The 15,895-nt window shown below is 45.1% G+C and overlaps 1 long non-coding RNA gene across 1 annotated transcript; it reads right to left on the bottom strand.

The window, feature by feature from the left end:
* Positions 1-9,215: 9,215 nt before the first annotated feature.
* On the bottom strand, positions 9,216-13,251 carry LOC147272445 (uncharacterized). Its single transcript, XR_015115890.1, has 3 exons — positions 12,988-13,251; positions 10,651-10,700; positions 9,216-9,500 (listed from the first exon to the last, which is right to left on the bottom strand). It is a non-coding gene; the product is annotated as an uncharacterized LOC147272445 (long non-coding RNA).
* Positions 13,252-15,895: the final 2,644 nt, after the last annotated feature.

Below are 15,895 nucleotides of genomic sequence, written 5' to 3'. Positions count from 1 at the left end.
CGGTGCAGCACCTGGGGGTGGAGGGTGGGCGGGGTTCTGCTGAGCGTCAGCAAAATTGATGGAAAAGAAAGACAGGCAGGCAACGTGGCCGCAGCAGCACAAGGGAAGGGTGGGGGTGTGTGTGTGTGTGTGTGTGTGTGTGTGTGTGTGGGGGTGTGTGTGTGTGGGTGGGGGGGGGGGGGGCAGAGTGGTCCGTCAGAAAACCACCCTCAAAACAATCTGTACCAGAATTCCTTCTGTCAGCAAATCCTCCAGAGAGAGAGTCCCTTCAGACCCCGGGAAGAAAAAAAAAGCGAAAGAAAGAAAAGCACTTCAGTACACAACAACAGCACAGGCGTCATGGCGGAAGACGCCGGCCAACGGAGGACTTGAGACGCGCCGCTCAGCGCTACGCTCGTTTGTGTTCGTGGTCCTACGTTTGTGTCTTTTTCTACGTGGTGTCAAAAACTAGCTTCTTTTTTTTGTGTGTGTGTGTTTTTTTTTTTTTTTTTTTAAGACGACAACCTTTCTTTAAATAGAACGCCAGAGTTCTTTTTAAAGCATTTCTACCTCATGGCTACGATATAAACATTCGTGGTATTTGATTTATGTCTTTTCCAAACATTTATTTTTTTTTTGGAGGGGGGGGAGGGGGAGGGGTCAAAATAAAAACAAAACAAACAAAAAAAACATTGGAAAATCCTTTTTTTTTTTCTTCTTTTTTTTTTTTAGAAAAAAATAAAAAAGAAGAAATGGGGGAGACCGTGACGTTTTTTTTTTGTTTTTTTTTTTTTTTTTTTTGCGCAGTCTACCTCAGACGACTGTACTTACGACATTTAGCTGATGGTGCAACCGCAGGATTCAGCATAGCCTAGTGTGTGTGCGTGTGTGTGAGTGAGTGTGCGCGCGCGCGCGCGTCAGTGTGTCAGAACCGAGCTCACAAGCAAACACACACACACCGATTGAGCAAAAACGAGCGATTTTTTTTCTTTTTTTCTTTTTTGAAGAGAGAGGAAGGAGGAACCATCGTGGTCGAACCTGGAGGCGTACAACCCCGTGCATTTGCTTTAATCTTTCGTGAACTACCGTGGTTGTGTGCGTGTGAATGTGTGTATATATGTGGGCACACTCTCTTTTTTTTTTTTTCTTTTTTTCTTTTTTTTTTCATTTAGTGTGTTGAATTTTATAAATTGTTAGTATATATAACACACTTGCACAACTTTAAACCAGAGTGTAACGTGTTTCTGTTGTACATACCTATACATACAATACAAATGCACCACTTGTTTATATGTGTGAATATGTTGCCATACTTGCAGTCAACCTAAATGTATTTTCATGTAATCTGAGGTACAAGCAGCAGCCAACAATTCATTAAAGACATTTTCTTGGGAGATTATAATCTTGTACATTGTATTCTTTTTATGTATGTGGAAATGTACGTCGCCTTAAATCTCGCCGGGGGAGGATAAAATAAGATGAATAGCTGAATTTATTTATGAGCGGAAGAGGGGGGGGGGGGGGAAATCAATGCATTGTCCTGCCAAAAAAAATAAAAAAATAATAAAAAAAATAGCCCGGTTGAAAAATGGCCTTAATGAGCGTTGAGTTAGTCACCCTTGTGTGCAATTATAAAATCACCCGTGTTGCGCGGGAAGCCAGTGATGTCGCTTCTCTCATTAAAATGTAACAATTCATTTCTCTTGCTGTGGTAAGAGTGGCAAGACCAAAACATTAAAGCATTAATTATCTCTCTCCATCACAAAAAAGAAATGGGGATTATACGAGTACTCTTAAATGAAAATGATGTACGTTTGCCCGCTGCGTTTTCCGAGGTATCATTATGGCGCCGCCGCCGCCGCCGCTGCTGCTGAGGTGTGGGAGCTCCGCTCTAGCCTGTGTAATTATTTGTGAGAACCGAAATGCTTCACGGGAGGTTAGAGGGCGCGCAGGGGCTGCTGGGGTTGTTTTTTATTTATTTATTATTATTATTATTATTATTATTAATTTTGTCTTCTTTTCTATGTTTTGCCTCTTGGAAACGTGCTACACGTATGATCGGGAGGAAGTTTCTAACGTTAAAAAAGACCAAAAAAAAAGACAAAAGCCAGGAGCCGTTTTAAACCGTCGTGTTTTTTTTTTCTGGCTCGGTCCGAGATTCGGTCATTTTGTTGTTGTTGTTCTCATAAACGCGGTAAATAAGCTGTTTTTGCTTCAGCGGGGGGGGGGGGGGGGGGGTGTCAGCAAATAATACAGACTCATGTTGATCCAAACGGGCCGCAACTGCAAAACTACCAACCAAAGTAGTTCTTACACTGAAATTGGGGTTCTTTTTCTTCTTGAACCTGTTTGAATTGAATGTGTAGAAAAGTTCACACCGGGCCTAAAGTGCTGCTCGCTCATGTTCTAGCAGATGTTCTGCCTGTGTTCTAAACCGTTAGCGAGCGGAACCGAAGCACAAAGCAAGTCTTGATGAGTCATCACGCGTCTGCGTCTGCGTTTTGGAGCGACGTAGAAAGATTCGCTCATAACAAACAAACGTTTCGCTGAACCTTTAAGTTAGCGAACGGATCTTAAATTCAAAAAACGATTCTCCCTCCCAAGAATTCAATACGGACGCATGAACTCTACGACTTTGAGTGCGAAACCCCTGGTCGAAGTATCCGGGCGTGTGGCCGCCATCTTCCCTCCAGGGGGTCACGGTTCACAAGAAGAACGACGAATTCGGGTGTTTGTGACGAAAACGCGGTTCGCTGACGTGCAAGGACGCTGTTTTCTGTCCGGGGGACGAACCGAGCAACTGATTTTTCCGAATCTTGCGCGGAACTTTAATAAAAACAAGTTGTAGCTGCATCGGAAGACAAAAAGTAGGGGTTTTTTTTTGCGCGCGCGCACGTGTGTGTGCGTGTGTGTGTGTGAAAGAGATCCAGGACCGAGCGCGCAATCAGGTGTGAGTCAGCGCCCGTGCGTGCGCGCGCGCGTAACACCGAGGTTATCTGCCACAACACTGTTGTGTCCTCTTCACTTTAAAGGGTCCTCGTTTCATAAGCTTCGCCTCACACCTCTGTTCCACTCTTTGCACGACAATTAAAATATGCTAAGTGACCATTTTCCTTAAGTAGTCTTAAATGTGCAATCTATTCAAATAGGAGAGGAAATTGCCCACAGCTCCTAAAAATCCAGAGGTGGTTGAACGGGGGAGCAAAGCTGGAATAAATTATGCAAATAACACAAAGGACTTTACCACTTGAAAGCCTAATTTTCCTATAATCAGCACACTGTCGCCTAATATTTTTTTCACACCTCTTATTAAAAGTGACTGTTCTTTTGCCGATCGTCGGACGCGACGATCCGTCACCGCTCCATGAAGTGACTGCAGACTAAATGCTAAAGCATTTTGCGGGAGCTTTTAGATGATGGTTACATTCCCACACAAGTAATTATGCGTCGGAGAGTCCAGAAATAAGGTTTAATTATACAGTAATCGTCTGTGATGGACACTAGGAAGTGGTGAGTACCGCCAGACTGCAATCCATCAATGACAAACCTCTGGCCAGTTTTAATTCCTCCTCATTTGCATCCTAACCTCTAAACCAAGTTGCGCAAATGCTGTTAAATGTTAATAGGACCTGTCTCGCCACTCAAAATGAATGCTTAAGCCATTTTTTAGTCATTTCTCTCTCTCTCTCTCCCTCTCTGGTTTTCTGTTTCATCCCTCGTCCTCCCTTTATCTCGCTCCTTCCCACAGCACATTCTCTCCTTTCCTGTCATCCCTCCTCCGATCTTTCACTCAGCCGCTGCCCCTCCTCCCTCCTTCCCTCCCTCGCAGGGCCTCGCCACGGAGGAGGCGCGGAGCGGTCACTGATGCACTAATTGGGTGCAACACTTACAGTTTTATCTCCCCCCACCACTAATTGCGGTCTACACTGAAGCAACTCACCTTAGGATGAGGAATGAAGGGATGAGTTGGAGGTAGGAGGTGGAGGTGGAGGAAGAAGAGGGTGGGTGGGGGGGGGTGGAGGAGGAAGGTTGACGGAGGCCTTGAATGAGAGATTCCACCATGCGGACCGCAGCAGCGCAGACTCAGTGTGAGATTGGGCCCTCAAGCCATCATAGTTAATCCACATCCCGCAGGACCTCGGACTCATTCCCCGCTTCATTAATTGAAAACGATGGCTTTTTTTTTTTTCTTTTTTTAGGCGCGAGCGAATAAACTAAAACACGGAGCCGTTTATAAAACGGAAAAAGACAAGGAAAAAAAAAAAAAAGAAGAAGCATTTTGTCTGGTTTTGTTCCTGAAGTAGCTGCAATCTCATTATGTCTGCGTGCTGCATTTCAAAAATGTGCTATCATCTTTGTCTTGATTGTCTCCCAGGGTCTGGAGAGATAAATACACGCACGCACGCGCGCCGGCACGCACGCGCGCACGCACACGCGCTGATGCCAGGACTGTTTTTCAGTGAATCATTTGAAGTCTTATCAGCCTTTATGAAAATAAAGCCTTTGCTTAATAAAGTGTTCCACGGGCTTTGGGAGAGTAGCGCATAAACACCTTTTTTCTCCCGACAACGCCATCATTAGCGCATCTTGTTCAATGCTTTACACATAATTGGAATCAACATCTATTGTTCGTGTTCTTGACCTTCCGCTTGTTTTCCAGCAGACACTCAGAAACGTTGTATTACTGCTGAGAGGGAATCTTAACTAGGAGAACACATGCTAAGTGCCTTTGCTTTGTTTCGTGGCCGCTTCATTGCTTCACTTTGAATCAAACTCAAAATCTTTCTGATTTAATGCCCCCCCCCCCCTCCCCACCAAAAAAAAAATATTAATACGATTCCGTGTAGCGTCAGATTGCAATTAATCCTGTTTTAACTGCTGCCACACGTTGATGAGGCGGGACTACGGTATGGAACGCAGGAAGGATGCGGAGGAATAATCCGTATTCATTGATGTCATGGGAATGATTTTTATTTGTGGGAGGAAAAGTCAAACATGGAAAGACGCAGCCCCCATCAAGAATCCACAGCGATGTCACGTGACGAGCTGCGAGAGCGATCGGGGGAGCATTCGTCATGATGAGGAAAACAAATACGGCTGCTCGTTCCTTTAAATGTCATCCAAAAAAAAACAAAAAAAACGTCCTCTGGAATCAAGGGGGAGGACCCGAAGGAGGTCAGAGGTCACCGTGAAGGCCACGCATGGAGGGGGCGTACGACCGCGGCCTAAATGTTTAGAGACGTAGCAGCAATTTGAATCACTCATGAATTCACTACGCAAACCACACGGATGAAGACTGGGCGAGGGGTCAAAGTTCACGACACACAGGAGGAAGGGTGAGGGAAAAAAAAAACCCCGGTTCCACTGTTCGATCACCCGCCTCCGCCGCTAACTTCGGTGACTTCGAGAGTCTTCTCACCGGCGTTCAAGCAGGGACACACGCCAACATCACTCAGTCAGGCTCGAGTAAAAAAAACAAACAAAACAACAACAACAACAACGCAACGACATCAGCGTACCGCCGAAGACACGTGCTACGCTGCGTCTCAACAACACCTCTCGCTCCTTTCTGTTGTCACGGTGACTGGGGCATCCAACGTGACACACGGCACGAAAAAAAAAAAAAAAGGAAACTTAAGAGCAAAGCGGGAGGTTGGTGTGGTGGAGTGATGGTAGGAAACATGAAGGGGAGGAACAGCGTCTGATGAATGCAAGTGCAACAACGTGGCTGAGCAGCGTAGCACAGGTCTGAAAAAAGAAGCCTCACCATGGGACTTCAACTGTTGGATGTCGTTTCACATGAACCTCCTCCGTCACAGCTAAGAAGGTCAAGTTGGCCTTAAGGCGATACTTTAAAGTGTCCTGCAGTTCAAACACCAACAAACAGGATTCTTCAGCTCACAAAGACGTTTTTATCCCGTTCCTTCTTTATCACTCCAGGAGTCTGGAAGAAAAAAAACACCAAAAAAAAAACCAAGCCAGTTGTCGCTATTTAGCCCCGAGCTAACGGAGACCGACAAATGACGACAGCTCGACCGCTCGCAAACTCTCGAGAACGTCGGCCGGCGCATATCCGCGCCGACTTTCGCCTGCCGTGTCACGATGCCAAGACAGCTGTTTGTGAGACCCAAAGCATCACTTTAAATGACGCCAAGGGAAGCGGAGACAGCCGCTAGCTTAGGAGAAGCACTTGAACGCACGACTCCGATTCCTCTCAACATTCATGCAGGAACGTCCCAACTATCGGTCTCTTTTAGCGTTACTCAAAGAGCTTTACGGCGTTGCCTCATTCACGCTGACGGTGGATGCTACCGTGCTAGGGCGCCGACCGCCGACTCATCGGCGGCAAGAGGGTCGAACCGGCGACCCTTCGTTTGGGAGTCGGTCGCCTCTCGGGTTCATGGATTGCTGAGGCGCGTGAATCCTTTGTGGGTTTACAGGAACATCTCCCATGCAAATGGCGTTCTTCATTATGCTAATGTCCTACTATGATAATGATATCCATCTCTAATGATGCACCATGTTGGCGTATTGATAATGAACTGCATTTATTGTTATGCAAATTTTACTTCAGGAGTTTCATAATTGACACTTATCAGGAATACTTCGATCTGCTGGGAAAAAAAAAAACAACGTGTATAATTACTCCGAATACACACTTTTGGGTGGATTCATCATCTTGAACCGCTTCCTGGTATCCAAAGACGCTAATAAAAACGGACCTATTTGATAGCAGCCACTCAGATGTGACTCATCCTCACTCAGAACCCCCCACCCCCTCCATAGACAAAACTTTAAACGAGCCTCGTCACAGGAGGGTACATTCTCAAACACTTTCACTTTGTGTGTGTGTGTGTGTGTGTGTGTGTGTGTGTGTTGTCAGAATTGTGGCGGAGTGTTCACAGGCACTCAGGGACAGGCTGTCGCGTTAGCGCTGAGTGGCAGACGGACCGACTGACAGACAGCCGGCTCGTCTCTGGAGGATTCCTACTGAGCAGGTGTCGCTGAGCCGACTATCAGGGACTGTGATGATGCGCGCTAAGCTGTGCAAGAGACCCCGAAAATACTTCTTTTTTGTTTGTTTGTTTGTTTGTTTGTTTGTGTGTGTGTGTGTGTGTGTGGTTGACATTATGAGAGACTCATTAGCTGTCTCCCTTCTTTCCAGATCATCACTCAACAGAAGCTTTCATCTTTCCAGACAATGATGGATGGATTGAAACGACTGGATTTCTGCTCCTTTGATAGATTTTTTTTCCTTCAACTCCGCGAGTGCCGTTCCAACGCCATTTCCTGCGAGGAAAATCCCTCGCCACCGTTCTATTTTCTCCCCGGCGTTGGAGGTGTAGCTTCCTGCGTGACTCTCTCTGGGTTGTAATGCTGCATCGCGTATGGAGACGTCCAATTAGTAGCCAGTCAGGCTGTGTTAGCTTAGTTAAGAACACACACCCACACACACATGTCGCGGGTGTTCAAACACACACGTGCATGGAGGAGAATGGATGCACACACAACCACTCGCCGTTTCCGCATGAGAAGAATCAGAAGGGGATTGGGGTGGGGGGGGATGGGAGACCTGAGATTGTGGCAGGAGCGGCGGTGCTGGTAGTTGTGGTGGTGGGGGTGGGGTTGGTGGTGGAGGGGGTGGGTGGCAATCTCACCCAATCATGTGTGCCGGGAATGACTTCATTAGGGGGGCCTGTAGAAGTCCGGTGCCTGGGAATTGTGTTTGCGCCAGGGATTGGAGGGAGGAATGGAGCAGAGGGAGAAGCAGGAATGAGAAGTGAATCCCTCTTTTATCTGGCGTGTGATGGAGAGATCCAAATCAACAGCTGTCAGTCAGGTGGGCCCCAGGGTGAAGGCCTCCAGCGGTGGGGGTGGAAGGTGGGGCGGGTGGAGAGATCTGGTAGAAGTCTTCGGGGGGGGAGGTGGAGCTTGACAAGGATGGGGTCTGACTGATGAGGTGAGTGTCAACGCCGGATTCCTCCACAGGTTTACCACATCATCTCCTGGTTCACTCAGGTTGGTGAGGCGGATTTTTACTGTCAAAGTACTTTTTTTTTAAACTTTTTTTTTAAGCAAAAGCAGAATTCCCTAATTACAATTCCTCTGAGCTGCTGGGCTGCTTGCCACTAACGAGTGTTTTCCTAATGATTAATCCATTGATTGATCATTTCCTTTAAAAAAGAAAAGAAAATCTAATTGATCAAGTCCTTTCGGCTCATCCTTGTTTGTCTTTGAAACCTTCATACAAGTCCCCCCCCCCCAAAAAAAACTACGAATAACCGATTAGCATTTAACGCTACAAATACAAGCTACAATGTAGCATTGTAGTCCTCTTGAGGCGAGCCTTTATTGCGCTTGCAATGTAATGTATTATATTTATGGCAAATAAAAATAAGTAGATGCGTCTAACAAGCTACACACACAATCAGCAACGTAGAATAAGTCCAGATTTGAACCCCAGAGTCAACTGAGACCCTCCAAGTCGAGCTCAGGGGAGAAGAATACCACCAATGTCCTTGTACTACTACTGTTTGTGTATATTTAAAGAGTATTTAAGCCAAAAACATAGGCGTTCTACGTAGACGGGGCCGATTTGCAGAGTTGGTGTGCTTTTGTGGCCGTGGACTACAGTCGTGGTTGCTGGCTGGCTATGCTAAGTTAGCCTCCCGTGCTCGCAGGACCGCGTCTTGCGTTTGACCCCTGATATTCACGCTAGCCGTGGTCAGCGCCTCGCATCGGGAAAATTTGCGGCAGACGTCTCTCTTAGCGGTGAAACTTGAGACAAACAGTCGTTCATTTTTGGAGGTACCAAAGTGAGCTAACGCTACATGCTAGCTGACACACGGTGGGTTGTCAAACGATCGTACTGAACGGCTGAATCCAGGTGGGGTCGGCTACAGCTCGTATCAAGTAGCTGGCAGACAAACGCACGCCTGCCTACAGGTGTGAATTATTGTCCGACTCTGTATTGGCCCTGTGATTGACAGGTGACCTGTCCAGGGTTTGCAGCCCCCCCCGTACTACCCAGCATCCCCTGGGTCCGGCTCCAGATCCCTGTAAAGTAGAAGCACAACTCTTTTTAAAACCGGTGGTGCGGCGCTCCACGCAAAGACAATTAAGCTACAAGAACAGGCAGAAACCCATAAAACTGTAAGGAATAATTTACGTAACACAAATAAAGACACAGAGACCGTGAAGGAGACGTGAGATAAATATTTTCAATGTGCGGGACATAAAACCTAATGAGACATAAATAATATTCATAACTGTGATGAAAACACTGCAGGTTACACATAAAGACGGTTAAACTAGAGAGCTTGCATCGTTCAGATTATCTCTTCCTGTCGTGATGTGGCTCAGATTGAGACCTCGGGACATCTTGGTGGTATCTTGAGTTTTCTTCCTCGTAGAAAAACTTCTCGCTCGCTGGATTACAACTTGCTTGAAGGATCACCTGCTAGATGAGCAACGTTAAGTCTTGATCCTGAGTCACATTCGCCAAAGGAACCTGCGATGCACTGGAAAGATCAAATCGATTTGAATCGAATCAATTCAACTCAGCTCAACTCGATTCAAAGCAGCTCAACTCAATTCAAATCATTTCAACTCAACCTGAATCGAATCAAATGAAATCAACTCAACTCAACCCAGTTCATTTCAACTCAACTCAGTTCAAATAAACTGAAGTCTCAATTCAACTCAACTCGAATCAAATCAATGCAACTCAACTCGAATCAAATCAATTCAACTCAACTCGAATCGAATGAAATAAACTCAACTCGAATCAAATCAATTCAACTCAATTCGAATCGAATCAAATAAACTCAACTCGAATCAAATCAAATAAACTCAACTCGAATCAAATCAAATAAACTCAACTCGAATCAAATCAATTCAACTCAACTCAACTCGAATCAAATCAAATAAACTCAACTCGAATCAAATCAATTCCACTCAACTCAACTCGAATCGAATCAAATAAACTCAACTTGAATCAAATCAAGTCAATTCAACTCAACTCAAATCTCAATGTCATATTTTCAAGTGTCTGGTATCGAGCAGACGCCTGAGCCCAACTGTGGTATTAACTCATTTTACTCTTAGAGCAGCTTGTGGCGCTAGCATGGAGTTGAGCTGAATCTTTTCACTGCTTACAGGAACGCAGACGAACCAGCAGCTGAAATCATCGGAACGTCGGATGAGGACTTTTTAGTTAAACAGAAACTGGGAAACCGTTTTTACACGATCCAATGACAACTTCTTCATGTAATGATAATAAAAATATTTTTTAAAAAGAGCTCTCAAAACAAGTAAATAAACATTTTTATGTAAAATTTTGCAATTTTGAGTGAGGCCAAACGGCGCTCATGGCTGAAAACTGTACTCAGGCCTGTGTGAAATAGACTCATGGGATTATCATCTGGTGTGGCCCAGATTATGATCAGGTGTTCGTCTTGACTGAGCTCTAATCCCAGCAGCTGAATAGCCAGTTCTTGTTCATTTATTTCACTTTGTCCAACTGCAGCTGCAGGATGAAACAACAACATCCGTATTGACCCTCACGCGTGCGCTGTCATCTCACAGTCGCTGCCTTTATTCTCAGTCTCAGATTGTTATTCGTTATTGATCGGTTTTCCCTGCTCAGACCTTCACGATCCTTACAGATACCTTATATTCCTCATTATTGTACGAAATCAGGACACGACATCCGGCAGATTCTGGGAGACGAGCAGACGGAGAGAGGGAGAGAGAGAGAGAGAGAGAGAGAGAGAGAGAGAGAGAGAGAGAGAGGTGAGTGTGTTTCAGCACCACGAAGGTCACTCCAGATTGAGAAGTTTGTCAAAATGTGATGACATCAGCAGTCTGTAAACTGTTATTGGCCCTAGCTGAGCCACGTCCGTGCCATCAGAACTTCCAAAAACACACACACACACACACACATACACACACACACACACACACACACACACACACACACACACACACACACACACATACCTGCCAGGAATGAGGTTTCTGTTTTTTTTCCCCCTGACTATCTCTCCTTGCTCACCCGTGCCTTTCCTCCCCTCCTCCTCCTCCTCCTCCTCACCTCCACTACCAACATATCCCCATCCCCCCATTGCTTCTCTGTCTCTTTCTGGAACACTTTTACTGTAGGAGGCAGACTGCCAGATATGTGTGTGGTTCTACCAAAAGACAGGGAGGAGGAGGTGAAGGGGGGGGGGGGGGGGACGAGGGGGAGAGGGGGGGGGGGCGAGCAAGAATTAAATGACATTAAACATGCTTTTTATGCTCAATAAGACGTCCATATTATGATTGATCCAAGACAGTCAACACTTTATCCAGACACAAATGGAATCGTCTGTCACTGAGTCTATTGAGTCATCAATATCTGCTCTAGTCATTTCTCTTTTTTCTCCCCCCCCCCCCCCTCCCCCATCCCAACCTCCCCTCCCAAATCGTTTAAAGTGAGTAATCATCTGTCTGGTCGCTCGCGTCTCAGGGGTTTGATCGGATAGCGCTTTTGAACACTGGCAGAAACCTTCCTGACAAGCCAACAAGCCACTCACTGAAGATTGAGAGGGCCCCATTATGTCGGCTGCCTGTGGCCGTATCACCAGGCTCCTCTCCTCCTCCTCCCGCCTCTACATAACACGCAGCGGTAAATAAATCACAGCTCCGACTCTGTTTATCGATCAGACCCCCGCGCCCGCTTGTTCTTCTCCGCGGGATGAATTGTCGCTCTCTGTATTGTGGATGGCCGGATTGTCAAAACAAAGAGGTTACGGGAAAAATAAAGGAGTGAAGGAGCTGTGGCCGGACTGCGACGCTGAGCCTCGGTTAGGCTCCGTATTAATTGAAATAATTTCAATTAGTGGCGGCGTTTGCTGGCCCGCTACGTCCTGCTGGGACTATATTGGTGCAGTTGGTTCAGGCTCTGCAATTAGTTACAGAGAAGTAATTGAACTCATTAGCAACACGTATTTAATGAAGACGCGCGCAGCTCCGTCACCCGTGGGTTCCTGCTTCTTTATTTATCTCTTTATTGGACTGAGAGGTCAACAAAATGTCATCGCCCAACCAAATATTCTATCACAGTATTGCAGTTTTAGGTGAAAAACACGTTAATCTGCTTGCCGTGTAGTTTGAAATACTACCCGAAGTCACTTTAGGCGATAGTTTGAGTACTTTTATGAGGGTGGGGAGTAAAAAAGAAGGATTCTGAGGATTCCGCAGCTTGCTACTCATGAGGGGTTTTGTTCTACAGGAGCTTTTAGCTACATGTTCCTACGCGGAAGCACAATTCCTCTGCACTGCTGTTAATTACGGTTTTAATTACGCCAACAAATCTAAAACCGCTCATCTGTTACTTCAAATGAACAGTAACAAAGAAGACAAACAAGTCCAGGACAACAAATGTTTCATTCTTGTTTTCTGGCAGCCTCACGTTGCTAAAATACCAGGTTTACTTAAGCAGTAATACTGCGTGAAAAGGTCCAGAACTCAGAAGTACTGCGAAAGGATATTGGAATATGCACTAGTATGCACTCAAAATACATCCTGAGAACATGAATTGGACTAAAATATAAGATTTTTTTTTTAATCTTGTAAATGCTACATCTTTATTCACAGTATCTGGGATTGCAGATTATACTGCATTTGAGAGTTCAAAGTGCCTTCTGATACTGGTCCTGGGTCCTGGTCCTGGACTGATCTCCAGGCCAAGCTCAAACTCTAGACCCCCGTCCATCAAAATGCTTTACAAATGAAGTTAAAGGTTGTTACCAGTACACTCCTGTGTATTTATATTTATACCATGGTCAGGCTGAATGCTCTTTTCTGATTGGCTGTCAGGGTGTTGGTTAAAACCGTATATATGCACACGTCGTTCGGCTCAAGCTAAATCGCTCGTTTGAGGTGTTACTATGGCAACTGTAAACTGACAAAGCTGCCCTTCTAACGGCTGATAACAAAGAACTAAAGACAGTTTCAAGAACGTACCTGCAAAACAGCACGATAGAAGCGCGACGGTGCGGGGAAGTCGCGCCAAGTCTCAGGACGCACCTGAATAAACGCGGGTCAACATTTAAGCTAGTTTAGCATCATTAGCAAGTCTCTAAACGCAGCTTTATGGACTATCAAGTCAAGGTAAGCGCTCAAAACTGTGAGCATAAATCACAATGAGTACGTTGCACGGTAAAAATATAAAGTATGAACATCTTAAACGTTTAAGAAAATAATGAACTATCCCAGACAGCGCTGGACGTCTTCTCACCAGCGTGTCGTCCTTTGTTTCCGTGCGTTTTTCGCCGCTGCGATGGGGTTGCACCCTTTATTAATTTAACAAGCTCAAATCTATGTCCATTATGACTTATTTTTTCTCCATGATAATCTATCATTAATAAACCTCATCATCCTTTTTTTGCTGACTTCCTTCATGACGAGACAGCTTTGACCGGGCTGTTTACCATTCTTAGATATCACACTCTGAACTCTCTACTACTGATATCCATAATAACAATGATAGGAAAATGAATTCATTCACAAAGTACGTTTAAAAACACGTTCCTCTTGCCGTGCCTGAGTCATTTTCCCAGCAGCGGTTGAAAAGTTAAACGGACTTCAATCGAACGCGAAGATGCCACGATATCACATGCTATCAAACCTCCGCTCTAGTCACCATGTGCCTTTGTGAAAGGGTTAACTAAGTTGGGTTCCCAAAGCAGAAAACGTTCTATGACTAGCAATCAGCGCTAATAAGATCCATCTTCTGTTAAAAGAGTCGGCGAAAAGCCCTAAATCCATTCTGAACCAATTCAAAGGGGATATAGGAGAGGGAGCCATGCGCTGTGATGTTTTCATGTCCCTAAATCTCTTTCTCTCTCCCTCCCTCCCTCTTCTCTCTCTCTCTCTAACTCTTTCTTTCCCCTTCTGCTTCATTATCATTCCCAGGTTATCCCAGGCAGCCGAGTGGATCTGGAGCACAAATGAATTAAGGGTGAATTAAGGAGCCTGTTCAAAGTGAAGCCTCTTCCAAATCTCAGCACAGATGAAAGGTGGACTTGCTCATACAGTACACACACGCACGCACACACACGCACACACGCACGCACGCACACACATATTACTGATATGCGTCTGGATTTGAGGATTTCAGCGAGTGTTTGTTGGAACTGTTTGTCCTCACCTTGTTTCTGGGCCGTCTGCCAAGCACACTTCCTGCAGTCCTCAGTGAAGGTAACACACAATAGTGCCCCCCCCCCCCCCCCCCACACACACACACCTCACCCCCTCACACCCCAACAGCATATGATGGCAAAACAAAACAAAAAAAAAGTTGTTCAAGCAGGGGGACAATGAATATTTACAGCTACAGTGCAACACACATACAGTCGCTACTGTGCGTAACAACGCCGATGACACAGTGTGTGAGGAGAAAGTGTGTATTCACCTTTTGTAGCAGAGCAAGAAGCAAGTTTCCATCACCACCAATGACTTTTTTTAAAATTGAAGTTGGAGTTGCCAGAGTCTTTCTCTTGTTTCCTCTTATAAGCAAATTAAAGCCACATTTTTCTGCACCGGAACTCTTTTGCTGGTGTTCGAATGAAAAAATAATTAAGTTTTTAATTTGCTACAATCAACATTTTTAAATTAAGTTAAAAAGGTATGACTCGTGACAAAGTTATCAAGGAATTCTGCATTTACCCCCTCAGCCCCGCGTAGAGTTTTTGCTGCTTTAAGCGCATCGTTTTGGTTTCGTAGCTAAAAAGCATCAGGCGAACAAGTTAGCTAGCTAACGTAACGTTAGCGCGAATTAAATCGAAAACATTCCAAGGGTTCATCTGAATATTCATCGGAGTCTGACGGGTTTAATCTTTCATCTCTTCATCAGACTTCCCCAATCTGATTACAGCTATTAAATTCTCAGTGTAAGGTTTTAGTTATTGGAACTATCTCAGCAACAGCTCAGCACACACACACACACACACGCTTGCTGTTTACCACAAGAATGCATGTGTCATCAGACCTCAGCAGCCACCTCTCCCACGCCTCTCTGCTGGGGGAACCGGAGGAAAATGCCTCCACTCTGGAAACGTCATTTGGAATTTGGATCTTTCATGTTCACAAATCTCTCTTTTTTTCTTTGAAATTCATATAATCTGCTCTGATCCGGCGTTATTTCTCTGCTTGTTATAATCTCATCTCCTAATCATACAATTGTCTCAAGAACAGGTGTGGAAAAGGTGTTCCATCGATTCCACGGGAATGTGAATTGATCCGTCTGAATTTGCATGGGAATCTATTCTGTTCAAAGCCGAAAGATCATCATCGATCAGATGAGATAAAGCCCGTATCTGCCCTGCATGCCTTTCAAAGGTTAAGGTGAAAATTAATTTGCTTGTTCGTTAGTTATATTTCAATCCTGTAATTAAGTCGTGCCAATGATTAAAATGTAAAACAATGGAGCAATGAATGTGACTTTGATTACTTGCCCCCCCCCCCCCCCCCCCCCCCCCAGTTGGATAGCATGATCTGTTGGCTTGACGGATCCTGCTAACAGAATCCTAATGAAGGAGAGAAGCACATGTTGTTGAAACACATCTATGTGGTGTTTGCCTCTGTGGACCGTTTGGGTTTTTTTTGAGAGAGAAATAACAGCAGTGGCTTTTCAGTGCAAGATTTCAGTGGAAAAACTGTTTAAAGTAAGTAAAAGTTGCATACATTCAGGTTTAATTTGGCAAATATTGTTTGATTTTTGCCCTGAGTGAGACAAGAAGATTAATTATTCTCTCATATTTGCCTGTTAACATGAACACAGCCAGCAGGCGATCGCCGCTTATCATTAATTCATCTCTTGTCTTTGTTTTATCCGTACAAAAACTGAGATGTGAAACACTAACCTTGAGCC

This window comes from Aulostomus chinensis, chromosome 1 (assembly GCF_037954235.1).
Source record: "Aulostomus chinensis isolate RoL2024-O1b breed Wild chromosome 1, RoL_Achi_v1.0, whole genome shotgun sequence".
Classification (NCBI taxonomy): domain Eukaryota; kingdom Metazoa; phylum Chordata; class Actinopteri; order Syngnathiformes; family Aulostomidae; genus Aulostomus; species Aulostomus chinensis.
Note: the sequence above shows the minus strand (reverse complement) of the source record. Positions and strands in the feature narration are given on the sequence as shown.